Source organism: Mauremys mutica, chromosome 2, assembly GCF_020497125.1.
Source record: "Mauremys mutica isolate MM-2020 ecotype Southern chromosome 2, ASM2049712v1, whole genome shotgun sequence".
Taxonomy (NCBI): Eukaryota; Metazoa; Chordata; order Testudines; family Geoemydidae; genus Mauremys; species Mauremys mutica.
In genome coordinates, this window is record NC_059073.1 from 161,461,347 (window position 1) to 161,489,186 (window position 27,840).

The 27,840-nt window shown below is 41.7% G+C and overlaps 1 protein-coding gene and 2 long non-coding RNA genes across 3 annotated transcripts in view; 2 read left to right on the forward strand and 1 right to left on the reverse strand.

The window, feature by feature from the left end:
• LOC123363893 overlaps positions 1 to 2,173 on the reverse strand; it is a 34,226-nt gene extending 32,053 nt beyond the window's left edge. The window contains exons 1-2 of the long non-coding RNA XR_006576933.1: positions 2,139 to 2,173; positions 564 to 608 (exon numbers count right to left, since the gene is read on the reverse strand). This is a non-coding gene — a long non-coding RNA (uncharacterized LOC123363893). The remainder of the gene's footprint in view (positions 1 to 563; positions 609 to 2,138) is intronic.
• Positions 1 to 27,840, forward strand: part of CTNND2 (catenin delta 2) — a 1,196,137-nt gene that overhangs the window by 137,387 nt on the left and 1,030,910 nt on the right. The gene's annotated exons all lie outside the window — the stretch shown is intronic.
• LOC123363892 lies at positions 16,139 to 20,139 on the forward strand. Its single transcript, XR_006576932.1, has 3 exons — positions 16,139 to 16,274; positions 19,303 to 19,428; positions 20,022 to 20,139. It is a non-coding gene; the product is annotated as an uncharacterized LOC123363892 (long non-coding RNA).

Consider the following 27,840-nt stretch of genomic DNA (forward strand, 5'->3'; position numbering starts at 1 on the left):
CCTTACAGAAGTCTATGCAGTGTTGTTGTAACTGTGTCGGTCCCAGGATATTAGAGACACAAGGTGGGTGAGATAATATTTTTTATTGGACCAACTTTTCTTGGTGAGAGAGACAAGCTTTCGAGCTTACACTGAAAACTGGTATCTCTCGCCAGTAGTTGGTTCAATAAAAGGTATTTCTTATGAAAGTCTAGGTATCATAGAATCAAAGAATATCAGGGTTGGAACGGACCTCAGGAGATCATCTAGTCCAACCCCCTGCGCAAAGCAGGACAAATCCCCAGACTTTTTGTTTTGTTTTGTTTTGGGATCAGTGCTATTATCTTTATCAACCAAACTTGTATTCACATTAAAAAAAAAGATATTCAGCTTGCTTTACAAGATCTATTACCCCCCATGTTGATTGGCATTAATTATATTATCCTCCTTTAGTTTGATTAACCAAATCCCCATATTAGCCATTCAATTATTTTGCCCAGGATTTAAGTCATACGGATAGGCCTATAATTACTGGAGTAATCACGTTTACCCTTTTTTAAATATTGGCACAACATTTAGCTTACCGGTACTTCTAATCTCCTGAAACTTCTTCAGTGTTCCAAGAATCACTGAAAAATAACATTAACAGTCCAGAGTTATGGTCACCCGCTCATTCAGAGTCCTCTGAATATTGGGTGTTAAGCACGAAGGCACAGTAAACTATCCCTTTCAGCAGAATTTTCCCAGTGAAGGAGGTAATTTTCCTTTTTGTATTCTCTTCCTTGCTTGAAACAAAATCTGCCTTACAGTACATAGATGAATGGAAAATTACTTGTATTTTTATGCAAATGAACATTTACAGTTGGTATCCTTTCTGTTCAGTATCTTCACTACAGTTCTCATTCATACATTCAGTTTATACAGTAAAATTAAATCTATTATTCATAATGCTATTTGGAAGATTGACTTGTGCATATCACTTCTTCATTTCTTATTGATATTCTTTATGACATGCATGCTGCACTGAAAATGTTCTGTATTATAACTGTAGGTAAGGATATTGATCCACAGAAATATAAACCTATGGCTACATGTAAGGGCTGAGGGTTGGGGAAGGTCAACTGATTGCATAGCACCATTCACCCTAACCCTGTGGGGGTGAAAAGGATACATACAGTCCTTCCCATGCTATCTGTATATTTAGGCATCTAAATACCTTTGTAAATGTGGATCAAGATGCATATAATTTTTTCATTCAGTGTTGCCTGATCCTCTAAATACTTAAGCATGTGCATAGCTTTACTCACTGAATTTAAGTCAATGGAATTTCTAATAGGATTAATAATAATAATACTTAGTTCTTTTCAGCAGTACATCTCAAAGCACTTTACAAAGGAAGGTACTTACTGTATCCTCTCCATTTTACAAATGTGAAGAGTATAGTTCTATATGCGCCTAGACGTTTACAGGATCAGGACCTATCTGTGTTCATATAAATCAGTACACATTCATCCAAAAACATACACAAAACTTATACATAGTATCTCAAAATATATATATATATATAAAAATAGGGCAGTATTACCATGCTTACACTATAAATATATGGCTCTGAATTATTTCAGATGCTTCCTTATTTGTATCCATTAGAACTAACCCTTCCAAAGTAGCTGGGTAATTTTAGACAAATTTTTGTTTTGTTTATTATTTTTATATATAGTATAAAATTGTACACTCTACCATTAACTTGTGAGATAGTGAAGACAAAAATAATCTCTGCTGCTGCTAAATAGCAGCATTACATGATTTATTTCTAAGTTTCTACATGGCACCAGAACACCTCACACTAGTTAAAACATACAAACCCTGGGGGAAAAAAAGGTCCTTTCAAATGACACATACCAAATCAGCTCACATACATTGCCCCAACCAAAGGCCTGAACAAGTAAGGAAAGCTGTTACTTTGCCCTGAGACTTGTGAAATGAGGGCTCTAACAGCTTGTCAGAGGGAGCAGGCCCTAGAGATCTGGACTCTAAAATGGTAAATTCAACTCCAAGAATCAACAGCAGAAGAGACAACAGTGGATTGTAAATGTCAAGCTGGCACTTAACGGTGGGCATCTTTAAAACTTCAACATTCACCACTCATTTATACCTACAGTCAGGGCCGTCCTTAGGCATAGGCAGAACAGGCAGCCGCCTAGGGCACCACTAGGTCTGGGGGCACCACACTGCCGGGAGCCCGGACAGACGGGAAGCAGTGGAGCACGTAAGAGCAGGCTGCTGGGTCCTAGAGAGAGCCGAATGCAGCACAGGCTGAGGGAGGGGATGGGCTGCTGGGGTCTCTGGGAAGGGGAGGGGGTAGGGGTTGGGGAAGGAGCTCACCTGTGAGTGTGACTCTCCCCCCCCCCCGCTGAGGTGAGGTGAGGCAGGCTCTGCGGCTCTGGAACCAGTATCCTTTGTTGTCCCCCATAACATCCATTCTTCTCCCGCCCTGCCCCATGGAGCACCCCCTCCTTTCTCCCTCCTCCCCAGGAGCATCCCTCTCTCTCTCCTCCCTCCCCTTCGTCAGGGCTGGGTTGGGTGAGGTGCTGGGGGGTAGGTGGGGGGAGGAGGCTGGCTGCCTGCTGAGGAATGAAAGTGAAAGTAACTCACTTCCTCGGCCAGGACTGGAATGTCACACAGGGCTGGGCTGGGGTTAGCCAGATGTGTGAAAAATCAGGACAGGGGGTTGGGGTAGGGTGAGCAGATATCCCTATTTTATAGGGCCAGTCCCAATTTGGGGGTCTTTTTCTTATATAGGCTCCTTTTACCCCCACCCCGTCCTGATTTTTCACACTTGCTGTCTGGTCACTCTAGGTGGGGGTAATTGGTGCCTATATAAGACAAAGCCCCAAATATTGGGACTGGCCCTATAAAATCAGGACATCTGGATCTGGGCACCCTATCTGGGGAGCGCCTCTCCCCCAGGCTGGCAGCTGCCAGCGATCCACCTCATCCGGGGGAGCTACACAGGGCAGGATGAGCTGCTGTGGCTCCATGGGTGACCTGTCCCTGAGATCAGATGCTGTGCTAACTTCACCATGGTCCATTGGGCTGGTGGTGGTGCCCATTGGCCTGTGATTGGACCTGAGGGTTTGCTGCTGCTGTTGCCACTCTGCACCCCAAGAGGTGGATTTTGGGGTTTACTGCAGCTGTTGGACCAGCAGGCTGGGGGGTGAGCCAAGCATGAAAGCAGTGCTGTGTTGCCATTTAGATTGTCATTTAACAACTTTGTTTGCCAAAAATTCTTGCTAACAATCCTGAATCCAATTTCAATATATTTTTTTTAAATCAATATCTTAGCCAAAAACAGAAAATTAAGTTGTTGACAATTTTAGTGACAGGTTTGTTTTGAGGCAGGGAGTGGGCCAGTTTTCATCAGAGAAACAAAAAATGTTGACTGACTTTCCTATAGCCTGTTACTCCTGATAAGAGCCCTCCAACAACTGTAATATGCTCATCTCCTTACTAGTGTATAAAGCAGGGGTCGGCAACCTATGGCACACACGCCAAAGGTGGCAGGTGAGCTGATTTTTGATGGTAGGCGGCGGCAGGCTGAGCGGCTCAGCCCATCACTGCTCTGGGGTTCCGGCTGCTGCCCTATTGCCAGCTGGGATACTGGCCGTCGGCCCCACTCAGCACCTGCTGCTGGCCTGGGGACCCCCAAGGAACCCCAGGCTGACAGCGGGCTGAGCAGGCCAGCTGAACCACTCAACCTGCTGTCAGCCTGGGGTTCCATTCACTCAGCCGGCAGCGGGCTGAGCAGGGCTGGTGGGGGTTGAGTGGCTCAGTCTGCTGCCAGTCTGGGGTGCCGGCAGCACTCAGCCTACTGCTACTCCGGGGTTCCGGCTGCCAGTCAGGAGCCCAGCTGCCGGCCCCACTCTGCCTCCTGCCAGCCTGGGTGAGCAGAATCCCAGGCTGGTAGTGGGCTGAGGGGGGTTGGCAGCCAGGATCCTGGCTGGCAGGAGTTGGTGGTCAGAACCCCAGACCAGCAGTGGGCTGAGCAGGGCCTGGGATCCTTGTCTAGGGTTCCAGCCACCAGTCCCGCTCAGCCTGCTGCCGGTCTGGGGTTTCATTTACTCAGCTGGCAGTGGCCTGAGCAGGACCAGTGGCCAGGACCTCAGATAATAACAATAGTTAATTTATATAATATAGACATAGAGAGATACCTTCTACAAACGTTAAAATGTATTACTGGCACGAGAAACGTTAAATTACAGTGAACTTGGCACACCACTTCTGAAAGGTTGCCGACCCCTGGTATAGACTGACCATATGTTGTACTAAGATTCTCCTGCTTTTTTTTTTTCCTGTGAGTCAGTATAGCTTTTGCCAGCCCAGAAGTTGGGCAGCCAATGTTTTACGTTTTCACAATGTTTTCTCCAACTTTCATAAAGTAAATACATAGTTAATATGAGTTAAAAAGGCCAGGGACACTTCCTTGTGAAGAATCTGTACAGCAGATCATGCTAGAGCTCTGAAAATGTCAGTTTTTGATGGAACTTTAGAGACAGTGATTTATCATGTATTTTATCATATGAATGTGCTGCTATTGCTAATGTCTTTCCAAACAAAAATAAGGTACAATAGGACTTCTGTAACATTTCTGTGCTACCTTAATCTAGATGAGATGATTCTGTGCTGACTTCATTTTGGTCACTTTGTGCTTTACCTAGCAGTAAAACTAGGGTTATATTTTCCCACTGTTTGGAAACCCAGCTTATTAAACTGATTTTGCAGCCAAAAAAGCCAGAAAGATTGCTTTTAATTAAAAACAAATCTTTGTTTCAATACCTCTTCACAGAAATTTCCAATAAAATTTTGAAAAATTAAAAAAATTATATTATATGCATCATTCTGTCAAATCAGAATTTTTTCTATAGTGCTACTTCTTTAGTGCTAGTGCATCAGCATTACAGTGTGCTTAATTAAGTTAAACTGGTTTTAATAACGTGAATGTGGCAAGTTTTCCAATAGTGTAAGCTTATATTTGTGTTGCTAAGAGCAGATCAGGCACAGGGGCACCAGTTTAATAATCTCGCCTAGGGCACCAGAAATCCTAAGGACGGCCCTGCCTACAGTGAAAGCAGTATCATCTTATATCAAGAAGATACAATAGTACTGGCATCACTTGAGTGAAAATGTTGAGTTTTAATGTTTTGCACTCTAATAGGAGAGGCATCATTTCGCATATAATAGTCCCTGATCATTTAGAGCTTTAAAGAGCATGAACCAACTCACTGAGTTGTCCTAAAAAAAAAATTGACATTAAAATCTCACTAATTTTACTTTTGCAGGAAATTAATCTTCAGTTTTACAAAACAATAGACCAAAGGAAAATACTAAATACCATCGTATAATAATAGAGAGCAACCTACTCCTTTAGGCTACCATCTACATGCATGTGCAACCTAGGAAAGAGTTAATGCATACAGGAGAAGATATGTGGGGTTCTGTTTGTATATTCTTCTCTCAGTGCTTGTGTCCCTGCTGAAATTCTGGGACTCTGAAGGTTTTCTGAATGTACAATTCTCTGTACTCAATCTTGCTGAGTTAAGAAGAAAAATAGGAGTAAAGATATAAATTCTTAAACTCCAGCTTCATTTTTGCAAAATATAACCACCCTAAAGGTTTGCATTGGGCTATGTATTTGTGGGTGCACAAGCACTCTGATTTTCCTAAATATCTGCTTTCTAAACCCAATGGACTTGCATTCTGACAAGTGTTCAGAGTAGAGACAAGTGCATGGAATAATTTTGGGACAACTGTTGTACAGAAACAATATACTGTATATGCCATATTAACAGTCATCCAGAATTATGGCTGAATGATTTATTTTGAATAAATATACTACCTTGTTAAGACTTGGATGACAATCTGTAAATGACTATCATTTGCCCTAAGTTTATTCTATCTGTTTTATATTTTAAACGATTATCTCTACCGAGCAAAATAACTGAACTCTCATATTGTGCTCTTCATTTGTACCCACATCTACACATCACCCAGAGAACCACCTTGTGCCATCTTAGCGTATTCACTGGGGGGAAATGATTCCAACTCCAGGCACTGTTCAACATATTTTTCATCAAAGTATTAACGCCAATGCAAAAGTTTCCAGCTATTTAGTTCAGGAGGAGGAGCCCTCCTTTATATATTTATATGGACTTTTATATTAATTTAGATGGAATATATGGGCCAAACATGTTAACATAACCCAGTTGGTGTCTAACATGAAACAGTTTTAAATAAGGTTCAGGATATGGTATACGAAGATCTTAGCCTGTTTACTACTATGGCGCAAACAGCATTAAAAATCCTTTAAAATCTTTAATGGTACAGAAAAGAAGAAAAAACAGTTGAAATGTAAAGTATTAAGTAAAGCTCACTTTAGTAGTCAATTTTTCCTCCCCAAACGCTTGCTTTAAGGACTCCTAAAGGGAATGGTGGGTGAAATACATATACGATAGTTCTGCTCCCACATTCACAAGTCTCCCCTGTGGCCAACAGTTCTATTGTTCCACCAGTGGAATGTGACTGACGTGGAAAGTGATGATAAAAGAAGAAACATTCTCCAAATTAGGGGCAATCTCATGGAAGGATTAGAGTATTAGAACAAAGACCTTGAACTGGGTTCTTTATTCATTGAGACGTGTGTATCCACTGGATACCCTATCTCCAGGAGACACATTTCTCATCTCATGGATGAAAGGACTTTTCTATGCATATCCACCGACACTGTTACTGTTGAAGTTTCTCAATCAGATCAAACAAGATCATGCCAGAAGTGATACTAGTTGCACCAATGTGGCCAAGACAAGTCTGGTATCCCTATCTCATCAGACTCTCCTCTCAGCCTTCATGGAAGCTTCCAATCAGTCTTTACCTACTGACTCAGGATGCAGGTCAAACCCTTCACCCCAACTTACTGATTCTCTGGCTCTCAAGAATAAAGAGAGCTTGTTCCTCTAATTTTACAAGAAGTTTTATTAAATAGTAGAAAACCATTGACAAGAAATACCCCAGAAATGGAAATGATACCATATTGGAATTGAAGACATCAGGTCTTTCTATGAATTCTGTGATTGTTCACTGGTGGGGCAATTACAGCCTTTTTCATATCCATAGGGTATTTTCTGTCTTTGATCATTCAATTACAGGAAGATTCCTTCAAGGTTTGCCAAAAATCTCCCCACAAATCCGAGACCCTACTCCTACTTGGGACCTGAACCTTGTCCTTAATGGCCTTATGCACCTGTTTGAACTGCTAGCTACATGTTTGTTGTTAGATTTATCTATGAAGACAGCCGTTCCTTGTAGCAATCACTCCTGCCCAAAAGGTAGGAGATTTGGGGGCTTTAATGGCAGACACCTGCTCTCCCCCACATTTGCAGTGTTCTACAGAGAGAAAATGTCTCTATGGGCCCATCCAAGATTCTTACCTACAGCATCCTCAGAATTCCACATTAATCAAACCATTCATCTCATGATATTTTCCCCAAAATTACATCAGACTACTTAAGAAGCCATATTGCATACTCTAGATGTCAGAAGGGCATTAGCCTTTTACCTAGACAGGATCAAACCATTTAGTAAATCTCACAGACTGTTTGTATCCATTGCAGACAGAAACAAGGGTTTGGTAATTTCTAAACAGAGGTTGTCAAATTGGATCTCTGGGTGAATTAAGATTTGTTTTTACAGAGCTCATGTCCAGCCCCCTTAGAGAAAGATAGAACATTCTTCAAGAGCGCTATCTACACTGATATCCTTACCGACATATCAGTTGTAGATATATGTAGAGCAGCAACTTGGTCCTCTGTTCATAACTTTTCAAACCATTATGCCCTAGTGCCTGTGGCAAGATCAGATGTGGCTGTGGGCAACACAGTTCTCGTTTCTATATTGGATTCTGCTCCAAACCTCCCACCTCCTGAAGGGGGGTGGGGACTGCTCAGTTCACCTGAAGTGGAGCGGCTATAGGGATACTACTCAAAGAAGGAGAGATTAATCACTATGTTCAGTGACTGCAATTCTTTGAGATTAGTGTCCTTGCGAGTGCTTCTTCTATTCGCCCTCTGTCCCCACTGCTTTGGAATTGCCCTTTTTGGACTTTGTGGTGGAGAAAGGAGTGAGAGCAGTTCACCTCAGTAGCCCCATTTAGCTTTATGTTAAAGTGGAAACAGAGAAATGACATCTGGAACCAGAGCTGAATGTATCCCAAGACATCCCTTTTTTTTCTCATGGCTTCATAATAAAACAAGGAAAAAATCTGAATGGTTCAAAAAAAACCCCTTTATTTTGTAATATTAAGGAAATCTATATAAGCCAAGATCAGTATGAAATACTGTATTTAGTATAGGAAACAAAATTAGGGACCCAATCCTCCAATTATTATTTTTAAATATTTATGGAGCTATCATTATGTCCAGTACTTGACAAATACATAAAAAGACAAGGTCCTGGCCCTAAGGAACCTAATAACTAATTAAGACTGACAAAACATATACATGGAGGGAAAAGATATGATGCAAGGAATTCTATTTTTGTTTTGTTTCTTTACAAGATATGGATTATAAATGAGGATATTGACATTTTGAAAGAGAGGGAGGCCTAGAATAAAAGTTTGATAGGCTGAAGTCTGAATTCCCCCAAGATAACCACTTGTGCATCCCCTCTCTCAAGAATGTGATTGAGTTATAAGCTTCAAATCTTAGCATGAAGAAACATTATTTAAAAAGGCTGTTCTTGTAGGATTTCCCTATTAATGGTACATGAACCTCAGTGAGAAACTCCCTGTCAGTAAACAGTAGGACAGGCATGATGGAAGGGATTTTGGAAGTGCTCCCACACAGACACTACACACATCATCCATAGGAAATCAACCATGATCATAATTCATTCAAAACAACTTGCATATAAAAAAGTTACATTGAATCTCTTCCCTGGTATGAGTAAAATCAGAATTTGCTATACAAGTTCGACCACAAAAAGATCCCAGCAGCCTCTGTACATTTTGGGAGTACAGGGATCCCTGCTAGAACTTCTGCTGATGGAAAGGGAATAGTTCCAAGGGATGTGGCTGTCCCCTAGCAAATGGGCCAGCAGGAGAAGAGAACAGATGTGTGTGGAGGGGTTGGGGAGGAGGCACCGGAATATATCAGAGGGAAGAGCAGAGGAGCAGCAAGGGAAAGCGAACACCGCTAAATCTTGGCACTCACTGTAGTGAGCTCTGGCTGGTGATTGGAGGGTCACAGAAAAAGATCCTGCAACATCCTTGAAGCTAAATCCCCATCCAGTTCCTGCTGACTCCACAGTTGTTGTGGTGACCCCAGGAATTGCTAACACCTGGGGTAACACATAGAGGAGCTGCTTGCCCACCCAAGAAAGCAGGTGTCATCTGGACAAATAACAGAAGATGTGGCAATTAGGCAGCAAGAAAGAGGTAGATGGGATGAGGAAAGACCTAGAGAAACTGTTGGGAAAGAGATATGCAGGTCCATCAGAAATTTGATAAGGGAAGGATGATGGTAAGTGGCAAGATGAGGTATACAGTCATTTCAAAGTTCTGTAATGAGTGCTTAGAATTTGTACTTCGAGGTCTAATTTTCTTACACTAGTATGCACAACTATGCAGTAGCGTCTCATCTCTGCTTTGAGCTGAGCTAGCTTCCTTCTTTTGTACATTGTCCATATGTTCCAAAAACCAAGTTTGGCTTTTGTCTTGGTGTTGAGCACTTCAGTCTTCATGCCAGTGGCTTCCTTTCGGCTTTCACCACTGGCAGTCATACAGGCCATTGACTCCTGAAAGCAAATAACACACAGTAATGGTCGGTTTCTCTGCCGCAGTTTCTGTAACATATTTTATTTTTTTACGGGACAGGGTTGTTAGCTCTGTGCCTAATCCCCAACCTGGAGGACCAGAGTGTCTGTTTTGTCTGCCCCCTCCCCCACACTCAAACTTTGCTGGAGATCTTTAGAGCATGCAAGCTCTCCTGCCATGACAAGGCACAGACACTGGAGAAGAGACCTATACAGGGCTGGACACAGTTGAGCCAACTTGCTTCATTAGACATGAAGCAACATCTAGAATTATAGGAAAATATGACAGCTGTAAAAAGTCACAATTTTTTATTACCTAAGTTACCACTTGCTTAATTTTAAAATGTCCCTGTTGACATCTAACTAGGCAAACTCTTGTCAATTAATTATGATCTGTTGTAAAAAGTTGAACACGCTTTAGCTGAAAAAGTATGGAAAATATACTATCCTAAATTACAGTAAAAGCAGAAAGATATTTGATGATTAGAGTGGGGATAGTTTTATTGCATTAACTTTATTACTTTACATTTAGTATGTCTGCAATTTTAAAACCATAGATTAGTTAGGACACATACTTGGTGTCCTGGACTATCCATAAATTACCCACATCGTTCCTTTTTCTTTGAGGTGGTGAAGTCTCTCAGCCCCTATTGAAGTCAGTTGGAGTTGTGGGCATTCTAGACCTTACAGGACTTGGAAGTATAGAGCTTATAGGTTCATGTCCCAAATCTCTAGAAACTCCAGATAGGTGGGGCTATGTTTGAATATTGCGAATCTTGATAAGTTTGTGTATTTTCATAAGGAAAGAGGGATACAGGGATACATGATTGCTATACATGTTCTAGTCTGACTTGTTGTGTTTTATAAGATTAGTCAGCTTCTTCCCTTTTAACTATTCCCTCTTTTTCTTGTGGTAAGTGTGTACAACCCTGTCTAACACAAATGTGTGTGTCCTATTGGCACTCAAACAGAGCCTGAGGGCCAGATTTTAAAAGGTATTTAGGTGACTAAAGATGAAGATAGGCACGTAGTGCCGTTTTCAAAACCCATTAAAAAGTTATAGAGTTAGGTGTCTAGGAACTTTTGAAAATACCATGAGGTGCCTATCGGCATCTTGAGGCACCTAAACACCTTTAAAAATCTGGCCATCACTGACTAAGTAGATCCTTTATTTGGAGGCAACAAAGAGCTTGATTCTCCTCTCACATCAATTTTACATCAATGTGACTCTGTTGAAATCAGTGGAGTTAGGCCTGGGTTACAGTAGTTGTTAATGTAATGTTACCAGTATGGGAGCATGAGTGGGTGTTTTATCTTCACAGTGGGGAATCTCATCAGTGTAAAACATAACAAAAGAAGCAATATTTCACCATGTGGTTATCTTTCTAAGAATACAATGAATTCAACAAAGATGCTGCTATATTTAGTAAGCCTATTGTAATTTATACCTAAATAAAAATAACTCTCATATGTACTCAACAGTATTGCTGACTTCATACCTGTATTTTTTAATTCATTCTTATTCAGCTTTCAAAGCTGAAATTGTTTAACTTACTGTTTGTTCACTTACTCATGTAACCTAGTAAAAGATCTCTAGCAGTAAGGTAACTTTGCAAAATTAATTTGCAACCAGTCCCAAGACATTATATATTAATAATTAAGGGTGTTGGAAGATTAGAAGCGGTGGCAAGTTCTTGGATCTTGTGGTGGAGTTTTAATGAACTAGAAGTAATTTGCAGTCGAGACTGTTTAACTGTTTAAAATCAAACTGTTTAACTAGCACAACCCAGGTGTTTGCTGATTTTCAGCAATCTCTGAAATATGTATGCATACTACTTGTCTTCTAGATGATAGGCCTGCATTGTAATGAGCATTAGAACCAAAGCAGTTTAGCACATAAAAGATTTGTGAGTCAGTAAAATTGATGTAATTGAAAATCATATTTTATAGTAAATGGAAAATATGCTCTTTTTAATATGCAAAAAATAGGATTCATTAAAAATTGTAATCCACTTTTTGAATTGAATGCAATGTAACTTTAATTTTCAGAACATTACTTGAGGCAATGGTTTGATATTTTCTTGAAGTTCATCTGAATAATTCTCAGAATTATGCTGAGAAAAGCCATTTATTATAGAAAATAACTTTTTAAGTGGTGAACCTCAGCAAAAAATAATAATTTTTCTCTTCTATGGTAAATTGTTTTGTGCTTTTCAATGGCAAGGACAGTAGTTAGCATTAATTTTATATTGAACTTGTTTTCATATGATTATCAAATCAATTTTAAATCTTAAAAGAAAAATGGCATTGACTTGACTGACTCTGTTGTACGATTTTTGTGAAGGTGAGCTTAAAAAATGTATTTTAAGTCTGATTGATTTTTGTCATTATTCTGCCATAATTCATGTGATATGAATTGCTTATGTAACATGTCTCTCTCTTGTAAATTAAACAAACTCTGGAATGTCTCATCCAAGTTATGATGCATAACTAAAGCCACGTTACATATACCCAAGACATGAGTTTTGAATATGTTAGTGAATAAGCTTGGTAAAGTTACATAACAATAAGTCTGAGGACTTGCTGAGATAAATGAGTTGCCTGCGCTGCAATTTAGTACAATGGAGATTTGTCCTGTTTCTGCAGGAGTTTTAAGCAGCTTTACTGGTAAATAAAACATAAATTGGAAACCACAGGCCAAATTCGTCTCTGGTGAAATTCCAGTGTCTTCAAAAATAACTTTATTAAGTCATATCTATCTCTAACACAAAGTGGTGTTAGAGCCCTGCCCCAGGACTTCTGGTCATATCCAATGAGGACAATGAAATGCATCATATGAAGGATGATGAATTTTCAGAGGAGCTCTCCATCAGATTAGATTAAAATTAAAGGTTTTTTGTTTTTTTTTCCCCCCAGACCCTTAAAGTTGAAAGATTTCATGACATTTGGCTGTGGGGCAGGTGGGAGAAAATGGTGGCTTGGCCAATATGCATCACTTTTCAACTTCAGTAAAACAGATTCTAATATTCATGTCTGTGTGCAACTTATTGTTCAGTGCATATGGCTATTTCACATTCCTGTGTAATCATTATACTAGCAGTGTTCAGCTGATTGCTTTGGGATGCACTCTGAGATATTTTAAGTGTGTGTGTGTGTGTGTCTCACACACATGCTCTATTTTGTGGTATAGAATTTAGTAAGTATATTATCTTTATAAAATTAACTTTTAAATACTTAATGTATGTGCTATATCAAACTGATAAAACCCCCAAAATCCAACTTCTAGCTTTTGGAGGAAACTTCCCTTCAGGGTAGGTTATTCCATAGCTGCTTATTGAAGAGTTTTTTGCACCTTACTCTGAAACAACTGGCCACTGTAAAAGACAAAATACTACACGAGGTGAAACACTGGTCTGAGCTACTGTGGCATTGCCTGTTTCAATACTCTGTCTATAAAGCCCTTAATTTTCAATTTTTGCCAATTTTTACTGAAAAATTCCTGGGTTTTATAAAAGGTATTTTTTTTTTGGTTTTTACCAATTTTTCACATGAATTTTGGACCACTCAAGTATATGAAAATTGTGATTGTTAGGAAGATAGATTTTTGTTAATAATAAATTATTCTAAGTGTAAATGTGAGGCTGTCTGTTAAAGTAAGCCAATGTAGTGGAAGATAGACACATACACACGTGTGTGCATATTATATGTTCTATTAATGTATAGTTCATTAAATAAACCACAGCATGAAACTGCTTTTACTTTTAATGCTCTTAATTTTCTCTATTTTTTGCTTTTCTTCAGTCCTCCAGTCCCCCCATATTAACCCTGTTATTTACAGAGAAAACTGAAGTTAATTTTTTGTGCTGGTTTTCATCCATTTGTAATCTTTTGTAATAATCACTGATAAATTCCTGGAGAATTTTAAACAAACAAACAAAAGCAAAAGACTTTGTCTCTCCACGTTCACCTTTCATATTACTAAACAAATTTTTAGAAACATTTCCTCATTAGATGACATTAGTGTAGTATCTTACTTTCATTTTAATTCTATCTGGACAGATGATTTTTACATTTACTGTTAGTATATTCTCTGTATCTGGTGCATTCAACTCTTTAAATTTTCTTGTGGTCTGTTAATGTAATCATTGGAAACTAAGCATTATTTTCAAAGGAACTTCAATCTAGCTTCCATTTGTGTGTCCATTTGTGTGTCATCCACTTTCCCAGGGTTTCTGCACTATCACTTACAAGTTATAGCACACACACAATGAACATTACACAGAAATGAGTGGTGGTTGATTTGCATGCAGAAAACTATTTGCAGCCCCAAGTATAATAATCTCTGTTACAGCAGTGTAAATCTGGAGTAACTAATTTAAAATAATTGGAGTTACTGTGGCTTTATGTCATTGAGATAGGGCTCTGATTATGCTGATTCTGTCTTTAGCACTCACATGTGGGCATATGAAAATATGTATGCTCAAGTGGTTGCATGCACAAGGACTACATTTTGAAATTTGACCCTTTGTGTCATCTGTAACTTTTGAAATCATGCAGCTTTCCCTCTCATAAACTCATTTATTTTTTAAATTAAATAAAGTAGGTTCTAGCACTGAATCTTCTGGGACTGTGTTGGGGAAAAGATCCCTTCAATGGGATTTAGTTCTGTTTATAGCCCCAAGCATATAACTTATTAGCCAATTCTATTTTGATCCCAAGGGCACTGGTTTTGGCAAAACCCTTTAGAAAAAGACTTTTCTAACCCATGCTTGAACCTAGGGCTTTGGCATCCACACTGCAGTGCACAGATCCAAGTCAAAGTAACCATATCCCATAGCCTCTAGTGCTCCAACCTCCTCCCCAAAATGTGGCCACTCCAGCCATGGACTGTGGTGCTTTGTGGGAAAAACGTATTGCTTGCCCTGCATGTTACCAGGAAGCAGCTCGATTTGCAAAAGGCTTGATCTGTTCTCTCTCCATTGCAAACCCAGGAGGCTCTCTGATAGTATTGCTTCCGGATTGCTGGTCAGAAGAGAATGGGTTAACTCTGACCTCGGCTGCTGCCATTTGCAAAAGTGGGGTGGCTTCCATTTTCAATAGAGTGGATTTCAGATTTTTGGGAAAGAGAGGACTAAGGAAGATGTCCAGTGGACTTGTGAGATATTTCTTGTGAGAGCCATAGAGATTGGACACTGGGTCCTGGCTTAACTCAAGTTCAGACTCTCCTGCTCTGCAGGGGTTGCGGATCCCAGGTCTGCGCAATTGCAATGTAGACACAAGGGGTGTTAGGCTTGAGCCTGGGCTTACACTGCAGTGTAGACATTGGGTAAAAACCCATGATTGGTCCGTGCCAGCTGACTCAGACTGCAGGGCTGTGTAGGTTTCCAGGTACAGGATGGAGCCCAGGCTCTAGGACATGTAGGGTGGGAGGTTCCCAGAGCTCAGGCTCCAGCCTGAGCCTGGAAGTCTACATTGCAATGAAACAGCCCCACAGCCTGAGCCCTGCGGTTGGCAAGGGCTAGCTGGGGGGTTTTCTTTCCTGTGTAGATATACCAGTACCCTCTGAAACCTAACATTGCTTCACCAAGGTGCTTCCCTGAATTTAGGGTCAAATATACCTGGAAAACATTTGAGTCTCAGAACAGAATAATTTACATGGTAAAAACAGTCACCCACAGGAATACTGTATGTAGGTAACTTAGAAGCTTTAACATACATGGATGTCATTTAAAAGCATAGCTAGATGGAAACCAATATCTTGGCACCCACACAGTTTAATCCCCACCACACACAGTTTGTGGACACTGTCTTAGATTGACTCGATATCGACAACCTCAAACATTCAAAAATCATGAGATTTAAAACAATTTGTTTCTTTACATTTGCCTTCCGGTTTGAGCCTTTAGGGTTCACATTTTCAGTATTTTCTCCACAACTGAAAAGGCTAGAGCCTTCCCACATCCCTCCAATGAAAACTCAGATTCTCATGTAAACATCCAGGAGCTGGGTTGTATCATGAGGCTCATGAGAATTGGCAACAATGTCCATCCCTTCATAGGAATAAATCCTCGCAGCCACATTTCAATCTCTTCAAGCTTCCTTTGCCGTTACAAAATGCTTCTAAAGCTGTGGTTTTCAACCCCTCGGCTCAGTCAACACACTGCTACCCCCATGTGACATCCTCAGGGCCATGCAGGTAGTATATCTATTGTGTGGATGCGGCCCACAATGGCAAATAAGTTCTAGAACCACTGTTCTAAAGCTACCAGAGTTACTTGCTTCTAAGGAGGGCTGTATACAGTGTCCTCCAGGATTTAATCGCTCTCACAGGAGGGAGGAGAGCTGTCCTTCAGTGATGGCGGTATAAAAGCACAAGTGGAAAGAAAATATAAAGTTTCAAGTTGAAAACTCAGCAGACACTATATCCTAAAGTTAGTGTGATGTTAAGTATCCTTTGTACTGCCTACAATCTCTATTAAACGAGCCCACGGATATTTGTGAAGGACTGGGAGATTAGACCAGAGCTTTTGCCTTATTTTTTAAATTATTTTTCTATGTGAATTTACTGTTTCTGAGAGGTGCCATATTGACAGTATTCCCTAGAGAATAATCTCTATTTGTTCAGAAATCAAGCACACCAAGTGTGGTGTTCTTTATGCTGCCCTGACAATATGTCTCAAACCTGGCTGATGGGGGGGGGAAATTATTTCTAAGGATGAGGAAATGGTTTACTCTCTAGGACCATCCAAATCTTGGCCTATCTGCTGATCTTGTTAGCGGCATATTTTTGTTATGTGGACTCCTGTTCACTAGGATCTAAACAAAATACTTATTCCAAATAAGCTATTGAACATCCCTCATATGGTAACAAATTTTATTAGCTCCCAGCCGTGGCTGGATTTGAACCAGTGACTACTGAAAGACCACCATTTCAAATCCAGTCCAGGTTGATAGTTGTGTATAGTGAGTATTATGTTGGATTTATAAGCTATCACTTTAGACTGGAAGGTTTCCTGGTAAGGCTCAGTAATGAAGTGTGAGGGCTGGATTTCAGCAGTCAGTGTGTAGCTTAGAAGAAGGGTGCGGTGAGCTGTGCCGCTCTTTTACGGAGCAGCCTGCTTTTCTCCCTCTGTTTTGGGGTTCTTGTGTGGTGTTCTGAACTCTAAGAATGAAAATAGAGTTGCATTGCAACCTTCTTGCAAGAGTATTTTAAGTTTTTAATCTAACTTCTGTTTGTATGCCATAAACATGTCAAAAATACCTTTCAGGAACACTAAATTCACATGATAAAGAATTATTTCCCCCTAATATTTACTTCAAATTAGGTCAGAGGAATGGAAGGCTCAGGGGATTGTAATCCCCTCTATTTTTTGTTGCCCTAGTCATATAAGGATCTTCATTGCATTTAGAGGCTGGCTTTTTTTCTAGTGGGGTGTGGTTAGGAATTATTAATCACATATTGCATGGATACTGGGTTTACTCTTTGATACTTATTGAGTAAAATTTTAAGATTAGCACAGCTTTATTAATGTACTACACCTCAAGAGCAGGAAAAACTTGACTGATTTCATTTTCTGTTACAAACCTCAAGTGAGTTTTGAGCAAGTTTGGCTGATTTTTAAGTGAATCTGAGCCACATTTTGTCTGCCAGGGAGAGATTAATGGCTCTCAGTGAAATCATGTATATGTAACTTGAAACCAGGCAACATTTGGCATTTTTCAGAGTTCCATCTTTGAGAATTTAGATTTGTTTGAACTCAAAACTTGTGAAGCTGGTTCACATAAAAGCCTCTGCAACCCACCAAACCCAAGCTACTTTTATGATTACAGAATGAGTTGCACTTTAGACACCTTTTAGTCCAGTGTTTCTCAAACTGGGGTCACTGCTTGTAGGGAAAGCCCCTGGCGGGCCGGGCCGGTGTGATCCGGCCGATCGCAGCTCCCACTGGCCGTGGTTCCCAGCGGCCAGTAGGTCCCTCAGCTTGCGCCGCTTCCAGCAGCTCCCATTGGCCTGGAGCAGCGAACCGCGGCCAGTGGAAACTGCAATCGGCTGGATCTGTGGACGGGGTAGGTAAACAAACCTGCCTGGCCCGCCAGGGGCTTTCCCTACACAAGCGGCAACCACAGTTTGAGAAACACTGCACTAAACTCTTCCTTCTTCCCTAGGCCAGGATCTTTCAGGTTTTAATATTCCATTTGTTCCCAGACTCCCATCAGGGAAGAATAAATCTTGTCAGCTCGGTTGGCCAGATGGGGTTTTCCCCCTAAACTGTTTCCTCAAGGATCCTTGGCATTCTCTATAGTGTTCAGTGATTAATCAGTGCTTTAGGTGCTTTCAAGAGCTCTGTTTTATTCTGTTACTTCCAACTGGCTGTACATAACAATAAGAGCTTCAAGGTGCCCTGCCCAAACCCTGTCTAGAAGGCACAGCCCTTAAAGGCACTGTAGCAGGGTGGATCCCTGCTCCGGGTTATAAGGGGTTTAAAAGTGGCTTGGCAGGGCTTGAGAGCTGCTGCTGTCAAAGCTGGGCTGATTGGGGAAGCAGCCGCAGCTGGGCCACACCCCAATCAGGCCACAGCTGGCCCCTATAAAAGGCTATGAGCCAGGATCCCAGTTAGTCTCTCTCTGGTTATAGAGAGAGATGGGCCTGGCTGCTTGGGAACGGAGACAAAGTACCTGAGGGTGAAGCAGGGCTGGGGAAAGGCTGAGGAGCTGGGGAAGCTCCGGCCTAGAAAACCCCAGGCTGCGGCCTAGCAGAGGGAAAAAGGTACTGAGAGTTGCAGGGGGCAACCTAGGGGTAGGCCAAGGCAGCAAGTCCAAACCCCCTTTGCTGATGATGAGTATTGGATACTGCAGTCTGCCCCAGTGAATGGGGGCTAGATAGAGACTGGGCAGTAGCCACTACTGAGGCAAAGTGGGGATAGTAGGGTGGGGGTTCCCCTGGGATGGGGAAACCCAATTAAGAGTTAAAGGGTTACTGGGGTCCTGGGAGGGACACGGGGGCCCGTACTAAACAGGTGGATCACTGGCCTGCAGAGGGCGCTCCAGGGCTGGAAAGAGCTAATTCCCCAGAGTCACCAGCAGGAGGCGCCGCAGGGGTGAGTCCAACCCGTTACAGGCACAGTTCCCAGTACCACAATAACAACACCTTAGCTTTGCCATTAACAAATTTATTTGAGCATAAGCTTTCGTAGGCTACCGCCCACTTCATCAGATGCATGAAAGCTTTATGCTGAAATGAATTTGTTAGTCTCTAAGGTGCCACAAGTACTCCTGTTCTTTTACTATGCATCTGATGAAGTGGGCTGTAGCCCACGAAAGCTTATGCTCAAATAAATTTGTTAGTCTCTAAGGTGCCACAAGTAGTTCTGTTCTTTTTGCTGATACAGACTAACACAGCTGCTATTCTGAAACTTAGCTTTGCCATTGTTTCATTTCCTGTTGGTTTCCCTTCTACAGCCTCCTTTGAATACCTTTATGCAGCCAAACTCACCCTTCCATTAACAGATCCGAGGATAAGAGAATCACTAGCCTGCCTAAGATGACAAAGATTTGAAACTGCATGGGTGGAGGTTGCTACAATTTGTGAGTCATAGATGGCAATTTTATTTTTGGGTAGAATGTAATCAAAGTATTTGGTAGGAAAAAAAACATGTGAATTCTTCCTGGGAGGGAAAGAGTATTAGGGGATGGGGGAGAGGGGTTTGGGGCTGCAGCAAGGGGGATAAATGGGTTTGGATGGTAGGGGAGGCAAAAGAAGGTTGGGAGATCAAGTAAGGGAGTCGTGGCATCCCTGTCGCCCGCAGCCCTAGCTGTGCCAGTGCACTCCAAACCTGGTGCACTTCACAGCTCTGCCAATGCACCCCAACTTTTCTGCACCCCAACCCCCTGTCTCAGCTATGCCAATACCCCTGAACCCCCAAGCTTGACCCATGAATCCCATCCTACCTGCACCCCCCAAAGTATTGCAGGGGAAAAAACTACACATGTGAATGGTTCCTGGGAGGGAAGAAGTAAATAGAGGAAGAGGGGCTTGGGGCTGCAGCAAGGGGAAACGGTTATGGGAAAGGGTGAGGGCTTAGCTAAGGGAGGCTTGGGACAGTGGAGTGGTAGGACAGTGGGAAGGAGATGTGTGGTGAGTGGCAGAGGGACCTGTCACCCATTTATTCTCCCCACAGGTTTGGCCAGATGTGTGGGAGCGGGTTCCGAGCCACTCTCAGTGCTTCCCATGAGTGCCAGGATGTGGTGGACCAATGCCTGCATACAGCAATTGGACCCCTCATTTCTCTATTCCCTCCATGCGAATGAGGCTCAGGGGAAGTCCTACCTCCCCCCACCCCCCATTCCCTGGGTGGGGACTGGGAGCTTCATTCATAAAGGCTCTAAAGCAGCACTTCTCAACTAGGGGTCCAAGGCCTTCTGGGGAGCTGCAAGCAGGTTTCAGGGGGTCCACCAAGCAGGGCCAGCATTATATTCACTGGGCCCAGGGCAGAAAGCTGAAGCACCACCACCCAGGGCTGAATCTGAAGCCTGAGCAACTTAGCTTTGTGGTGCCCCCTGTGGTGTGGGGCCCCTAACGCCACCCTGGCTTTTATATGCAGAAAGACGGTAGTTGTGGCAGAGCTGGGCCGTGGAGTTTTTATTGCATGCAGGGACGGCTCTATGTATTTTGCCTCCTCGAACACGGCAGTCAGGCGGCTTTCGGTGGCACGCCTGTGGGAGGTCCGCTGGTCACATGGATTTGGCGTACCCACCGCCGAATTGCCGCCAAAGCCACGAGACCGGCAGACCTCCTGCAGACATGCTGCCAAAGGCAGCCTTACTGCCACTCTCACGGCGTCTGGCAGGCTGCCCCCTGCAGCTTGCCACCCCAGGCACGCGCTTGATGTGCTGGTGCCTGGAGCCGCCCCTGATTGCATGCTGAGGGGGGCCTCAGAAAGAAAAAGGTTGAGAACCCCTGCTCTGAAGTACTCAGTTTGGGGATGGAAATACCCACCGAGATGAAAGGAGCAGTTCACCCATCTCAGAGCTATTGTTTCAGGTTTTATTCATCTCCAAAGGGTGCTCTCATTCAGATGAGAACATCTAATTGAACTGAATAGGTCACGCCAGACCTTTCAGAGACTCCTCGTTTGTTGCAGATGTGTGGGTAGAAGAATTCTTTCCCTCCATCCTTACTGTTTAAAGGGTCACACTTCTAAGTGCTCTGAAATCTGCAAGCTTGCACAGATTTTTTTTTAATGTGCTATGCCTCATGGGAATGCAGAGTAGGGTTAGCGTTTCTAATTTGGGATCATTTGAGCTAGTAGTTCTGGAAATATGTGGGGGAAGCATTTTTTTCAAAACATTTCTGGGTGGATGGGTGTGGTTTTGTTTCATATTGGGGTTTTTTTGCGCAAATCTAGATATCAAACTATTACTGTGATGTGGATCAAAATGATCTCAGTTGATCAATTTTACCCAAGCATTAATACTCATTAAGTCTTTGGAGAATCTGCATTGTGAATGGTATTTAAGAATATGTTCACTTCTTTACTTGCATAGATGTGCAATCTAGAAGAACTACAATACGCATGCACAAAGGAAAAAAAGAGAGGATTTCTGTATAGCCACTTTATGCTTGTCTGGGCAGTTTGAGGGAGCATGCCAACACTATTGTCTCTGTTGAACACCCCACCAATTATGTTTCTAGTCTGAACATTTGCATACTTGTGCAACAAAAAAATAACTCATGTTACTTGCTACAAATTGTCTCTTATAATATAACATGTTTTTATTTTACGGGAAGGTTTATTGTGAACACAGCAGAAATAGTTAGCCGCTGTCTAACCAAAGTTATTGTTATATCAGGTAGGGAGGAGTTGGAGACAGAGGACTTTGGGAGGGAAAGAAGAGAGGTTGCACAATGAGGACCGAGAGCAGGCAAAGCTTGGACTGGTGTTGAGAAAAATCTGTATTTTATTTGCCCCAGGGGTGGGTGGAAGGTTGTGACAAGTGGCTACTGCCTGATCTTGGGGCAGATGAATCTGTTGTTTCCAAAGTCACACAGTGCAAAGGTTTGGAATTGACAATGCAGGTACTTGAACGCAGCATTTCCTGGTTTTCAGAAGTTTGAGTTTTGCTCAACTGATTGTTCTGCCAGGGGGCAGCCTACCACCAAGCAACATTAATTCCACAATAATGTAAGTTTTTCGCCATTGAATATATGAATAGCCTGATCATGGTGCCCTATTCATGCAACTAGTCTCATTGACTTCAATGATACCATTCACTTGAGGAAAGGCTGCAGGCCTCCGAAATTGTTCGCAGTATTTATTCTTAAATCTTATGTCTGTAGTTGCACAATAGAACCTGGTGCCAAAGTTGCCACCCCAACATGCCCCCTCCTGGCTAGATGTAGCATTGCTGCACCATTGTCTCATTTCCCCCACTGCCCTTTGGCCCACTTTGGCCATACACATCTTCTGGTCCTCCAGCCAGACCACTTTACAGAGTCCTGCTCCTTCCAGGACCACACAGTCCTTTATCAAAGTCAAAATATACAAAAATGTATACAAAACCAAACCTTCTCACAACTGGCAGTCACCTCATTCCAGACTTGCCTCTGCTGCTCTAGATTGTCCCTGCAGTGCCTCAGTGAACCCTACAGTCTAGGGGTTGGTGCACTCCTCCCCTTGCTCAAAGGTTCAGGCAGGCTCCCACTCATCAAAGCCCCCATCTCATGCAGGCTTACAGCTCACCCCTAGTGAAGTCTGCCTAGCCTTTCCCCTTCCTCCTTTTTAGCATTCTCTTCATGTTGCATCCCAGAGGTAGGTCACTTCCCACCTCTTCTCCTCTGGGTCTCCTCCCTCAGATATGTTCATCCTGCTCTCCACTAGCTGGGTTTTATTTCTAGTTAGGCTTGCACCACCCTCCAGATGCAATTAGGTAAATTTGCTTATTGGGCCCTTATTAACTCTTTCCCAGGATGTGTGGGGGTAAACACCTCATCACAAGCATATTTGGAAACCAATTTTTTTTCTTTACCAGCTGAATCCTGAGTTCTGACTTCTGTGTGTTATCTACAGCATTTTGGGGCCCTGTCTACATCAAATACATTTACGCTGATGCAAACCCTAATGTAGAGGCAAATGGAAATGCTTCCATTGATGCAAAGCAGGCTCAGCCTGAATGTTATAGGTACTAAAACTGGGTAGGCAAGCCGCACGCGTCCATGTCTGTGTGAAAGCGACTGTGATGCTGTAAACAGGCAAACTTCAGAAGCATATTCTGAGTCCCAAAGTCAGTTTAGTTATAAAATTAATGTTATGTAACAAACTGAACAATGGCATAGGCAAGTGAAAATAAGCCATCCTCCTTAACCTTTTAAATATATGTAATTTACTGTATTTGCAACACAGTGTCTAGATACATTAGAATTCTTGAGACATACATAAAATATACATTTAACACAAAAGTCATAACACTACAGTGATATTTGGCATTGTTTTGAGATTCGTACTACACATTAAAGTTTCAACAGCATAGCTTCTTAAATAAAAACTATTTCAAATGAAGACATTAGCCTCTCAATTTTCATAGCATGGTCTTTTTGCCAGGCAACTTCCTTTAAAGTCACTGGGAGCTGCATGGCTAAAACCTCCCTCACTGCTTTGCAAATCTAGGGCATGCTTAAGGGGCTCTTCACTTGAGCAAAGAAATCATTGCTTTGACGGTGGCTACATTAAGTGAGAGATGGAGGTGAACAGTTTTAGTTTATTGCTCATTTAGAAGCTGAAAGGGAAATAGCTTTTGACCACCTGTCACCCTCTTTTTTATTGAGGAACTCTTTAAAACATTTATTGAAACCCTGGCAGCAGTTTCCCTTTGATTTCCTTTGATAGTTATCTAGTTTTCTGTAGCTTGCTTATTTTCCCTGTAATAAAATAGAGCTGTTTTTAAAATGCACAAACTAAGTGAAAAGCATGGTTTTGAAACAAGCTCCAAAAGAAAACTCATCTACTCATAATGTGAAACCTAATGCAATAGTTAATCATTGGGATGTAGTCCCAGTTTGCCTGGTCTTTCTGTGTTTATGTTTGTGTATGATCTTTGGGTTTTTTAAGTAATTTTCAACACCATTTATTTTTGCACATAGTATAATCACATCGTATTGCAGATTATTCTAAATATGTGTAATAATTTAATGTAATTCATGTAATTGCAATTTGCAACATATTTGATGTATAATTACTTGAATATGCTATAATTAAATTAGGAAAGTTAGATTTCACAATCTTTGTTTGTACATGCAACAATAGTGTGTAAAAGTCATATTGCACGTTAACAACACTGCACATATGCTCTGAGACCAACATAAGGTACAGACAATATTTGGTGTTTTCTTGGTAGAGTGTCAGTAACACAAGCTGTTCCTAATAGAAGTAATCTTTTTTTTTTTTTTTGCATCTATTCATCCCTGGAGATGAATCTACTGTTACTGTCTTCACATTTAATTAAGTATCAGAGGGGTAGCCGTGTTAGTCTGGTTCTGTAGAAGTAGCAAAGAATCCTGTGGCACTTTATAGACTAACAGACGTTTTGCAGCATGAGCTTTCGTGGATGAATACCCACTTCTTCGGATGCAAGCAGCGGAAATTTCCAGGGGCAGGTGTATATATAAGCAAGCAAGAAGCAAGCTAGAGATAACGAGGTTAGATCAATCAGGGAGGATGAGGCCCTGTTCCAGCAGTTGAGGTGTGAAAACCAAGGGAGGAGAAACTGGTTCTGTAATTGGCAAGCCATTCACAGTCTTTGTTTAGTCCTGAGCTGATGGTGTTAAATTTGCAGATGAACTGGAGCTCAGCAGTTTCTCTTTGAAGTCTGGTCCTAAAGTTTTTTTGCTGCAGGATGGCCACCTTAAGATCTGCTATTGTGTGGCCAGGGAGGTTGAAGTGTTCTCCTACAGGTTTTTGTATATTGCCATTCCTAATGTCTGATTTGTGTCGATTTATCCTTTTCCTTAGAGACTGTCCAGTTTGGCCGATGTACATAGCAGAGGGGCATTGCTGGCAGATGATGGCATATATTACATTGGTGGACGTGCAGGTGAATGAACCGGTGATGTTGTGGCTGATCTGGTTAGGTCCTGTGATGGTGTCGCTGGTGTAAATATGTGGGCAGAGTTGGCATCGAGGTTTGTTGCATGGATTGGTTCCTGAGTTAGTTACTATGGTGCGGTGTGTGGTTGCTGGTTAGAATATGCTTAAAGTCGGCAGGTTGTTTGTGGGTGAGGACTGGCCTGCCTCCCAAGGCCTGTAAAAGCAAGGCATCGTTGTCCAGGATGGGTTGTAGATCACTGATGGACAACGATCCCTCGCTTTCACAGGCCTTGGGAGGCAGGCCAGTCCTCACCCACAGACAACCCGCCAACTCTTTGTGACTTTTTACAGATCCAGACTAACATGGCTACTCCTCTGATATTATTTACATATATATAGACGTCTCATGTATAAAGCACTCTCTTCCTATAAAGAAAGCTGAATCATTTCAATCAGCTATATAGTCTTTGAAATGGCCAGACAATTTCACTGCTCTTCCACATTCATGTAATTCTATTCTGAGCCCCATCTTTCTTCTGCTTTTTGCCCTCAGGAGCTTTATGTGCTGCTAGATTTTCTAGCATCACTTTTTCCAACTCCTTCAGTCATTGCTAGTTTTCCCTGTATCTACATTCATATGTCATCTTCACCCAAGGCATCCCATGAGGAAAACTGTTCCTTGGTTATTCTTGGGAAATGATGGTAGAGTTGTCTTTGTATTTCTACAAGATATGATCTTGGCACTACTTTATGCATTTGTGTCCCTACCCTCCCTCTCTTGTCTCTGTCATTAGATACGATCTATCCTATCTGGAGTTGAGGGAGCTCTTTGATACTTCTATCAGAGTAGTACTTGGCTTGCTGTCATCTATATAATAGCATTCCAAGATTGTCACTCTGAAGCCTACAAGCATAACTGAGGTTGCTTTTTGTTCAGACTATCACCAGGTTGAATTGTCATTGGGATTTATGGTCTGTTACTTTCCAATTTTGAAGTTCTCAGCCATTTTGACTTTATGAATTACACCCATGAGGTGTATTGCTATAGTAAGGCATATGTCTATGCTGGACCAAGAGTCCTAGATCATTGTGATATTAGAGGTAACTCAATCAATCTTCACCCTTACTCTATAGCTAATTGGCATGCAATAGTTTCATTGTTTGTATGAAGGAGAATGCATAGCTGGTAGATGATTTGTCTCAGCTGCCACTCCCATGTGCCCCACTACCACCCACACAAATCAACACAAATTTCCCAGCACATCCCTGCAGACATAAGTCAATACAACCCAGTACACAATAACCCCAAGCATCACTCCGCAGCCTAGAATGTCTGCTGAGTCCATATAAAGTGATAGAAACAATAATAAACATGACTGAAAGCTCTTTATGTTTTAGAATACCACCAGGTTCAGTCAACACTGGGATTTGTGGTCTATTACCATCCAATTTTTAAGTTCTCAACTATTTTTGGCTTCTTTTACACACATCTGTGCAAGTGCATGGACATTCAGCTACTTTAATTCATTCTGTCCCTTTTTCCACTTCTGCTGGCTTCAGAAGTTTATTTGCTGTAGGTGGTGGGGTCTGTGTGTGGCAGGACATGAGATGCTGTATCAGACTGCTTGCCTATGTCTTCTGTTGGTGTATTTCTCCAGTCAAGTATCACTGTCTGCGAGCCTCTGTTACCCCATATGCCTCTAATAATTTCTTGGCAATTTTTATAGGTTGTTTCTGCTTTACCATTAGACAGGCTGTGATGCAGAGAGGAAACAATTATGTTCAAATTCTGTTTGATGCTGCAAACACTGTGAGTTTCTGACAGGAGAAGTGAGATCCATTATCCTAAGTCTTTAGAATTTCATGCTGAGCACACTGAACTTTGGAGATATACCTATCTCATAGAACTGGAAGGCACCCTGAAAAGTCATTGAGTGTAGTCCCCTGCCTTCACTAGCAGGACCAAGTGCTGATTTTGCCCCAGATCCCAGAGTGGCCCCCTCAGGGATTAAATTTACAATTCTGGGTTTACAATGATAGAGATGTCTAATGCTGTATATAAGGGATCTGTTTCCCAATAATCCAAGTAAGTAGTCAGCCATCACAAGGTGTACTTGATTTTCCTAGCTTCCTCCATTGATTGGTTAGGTATTTCGTGTATTGTGAATACTTCTCCCTTTGTTGATTTGTTAGTAATTTGTTGCACATACTCCACTGGTTTATGAACACTTAGACTTCACTGTTTGTGTCCACATCCATTTCTCATGTGAGTAAATTTTGCGGGATTGGACACACACTTGTAAAGTAGTGTTGTATCAAAGTGCCTGGAAGGGATGGGTGAACATGCTTGTCCCATTTTGAATTTACTTGAGAACATGGGTTTAGCTATTGCTGTGTTTGCATCCTGTTCTATGGAGACAGTGAAACAAAAAGAAGCAGATATTAGAAATAGAATGGGAGATGGAGCAGAGTGCAAAAAACAAACAGGATGCTGATAATAAAACACATTTTGTATTCATGTGGACTTGTTAATCTTAATGGAATATTAAAATATGTTTAAAATATGTATGCCTAGTGTATATAAGAAATTGGTTGAAATCTCAAATTATTCACTTATTATGTACAGTATATCCCTAACATTTCCTTGTTGAGGCAATTTCCATTCCTTAATTTATATCTACACAAGAGAGATTAAAAAGTCCATTCCTTAGTTTTATAGCAAATAGCTAACATAGATCTAATACGGCTCGAGGAGTGGAAACTGACCTAATACAGGAGGGCTGAGAAGGTGTATGAGTAACCGAGTGACTGTATAATCTGAGTGATTATACAATATTTTCTAGGCAACAGGGCTGGATAAACTTTGAGGAGTTCTAGTTTTACAAACCCACAAAAGAATCTGAGAAATTCTCAAACC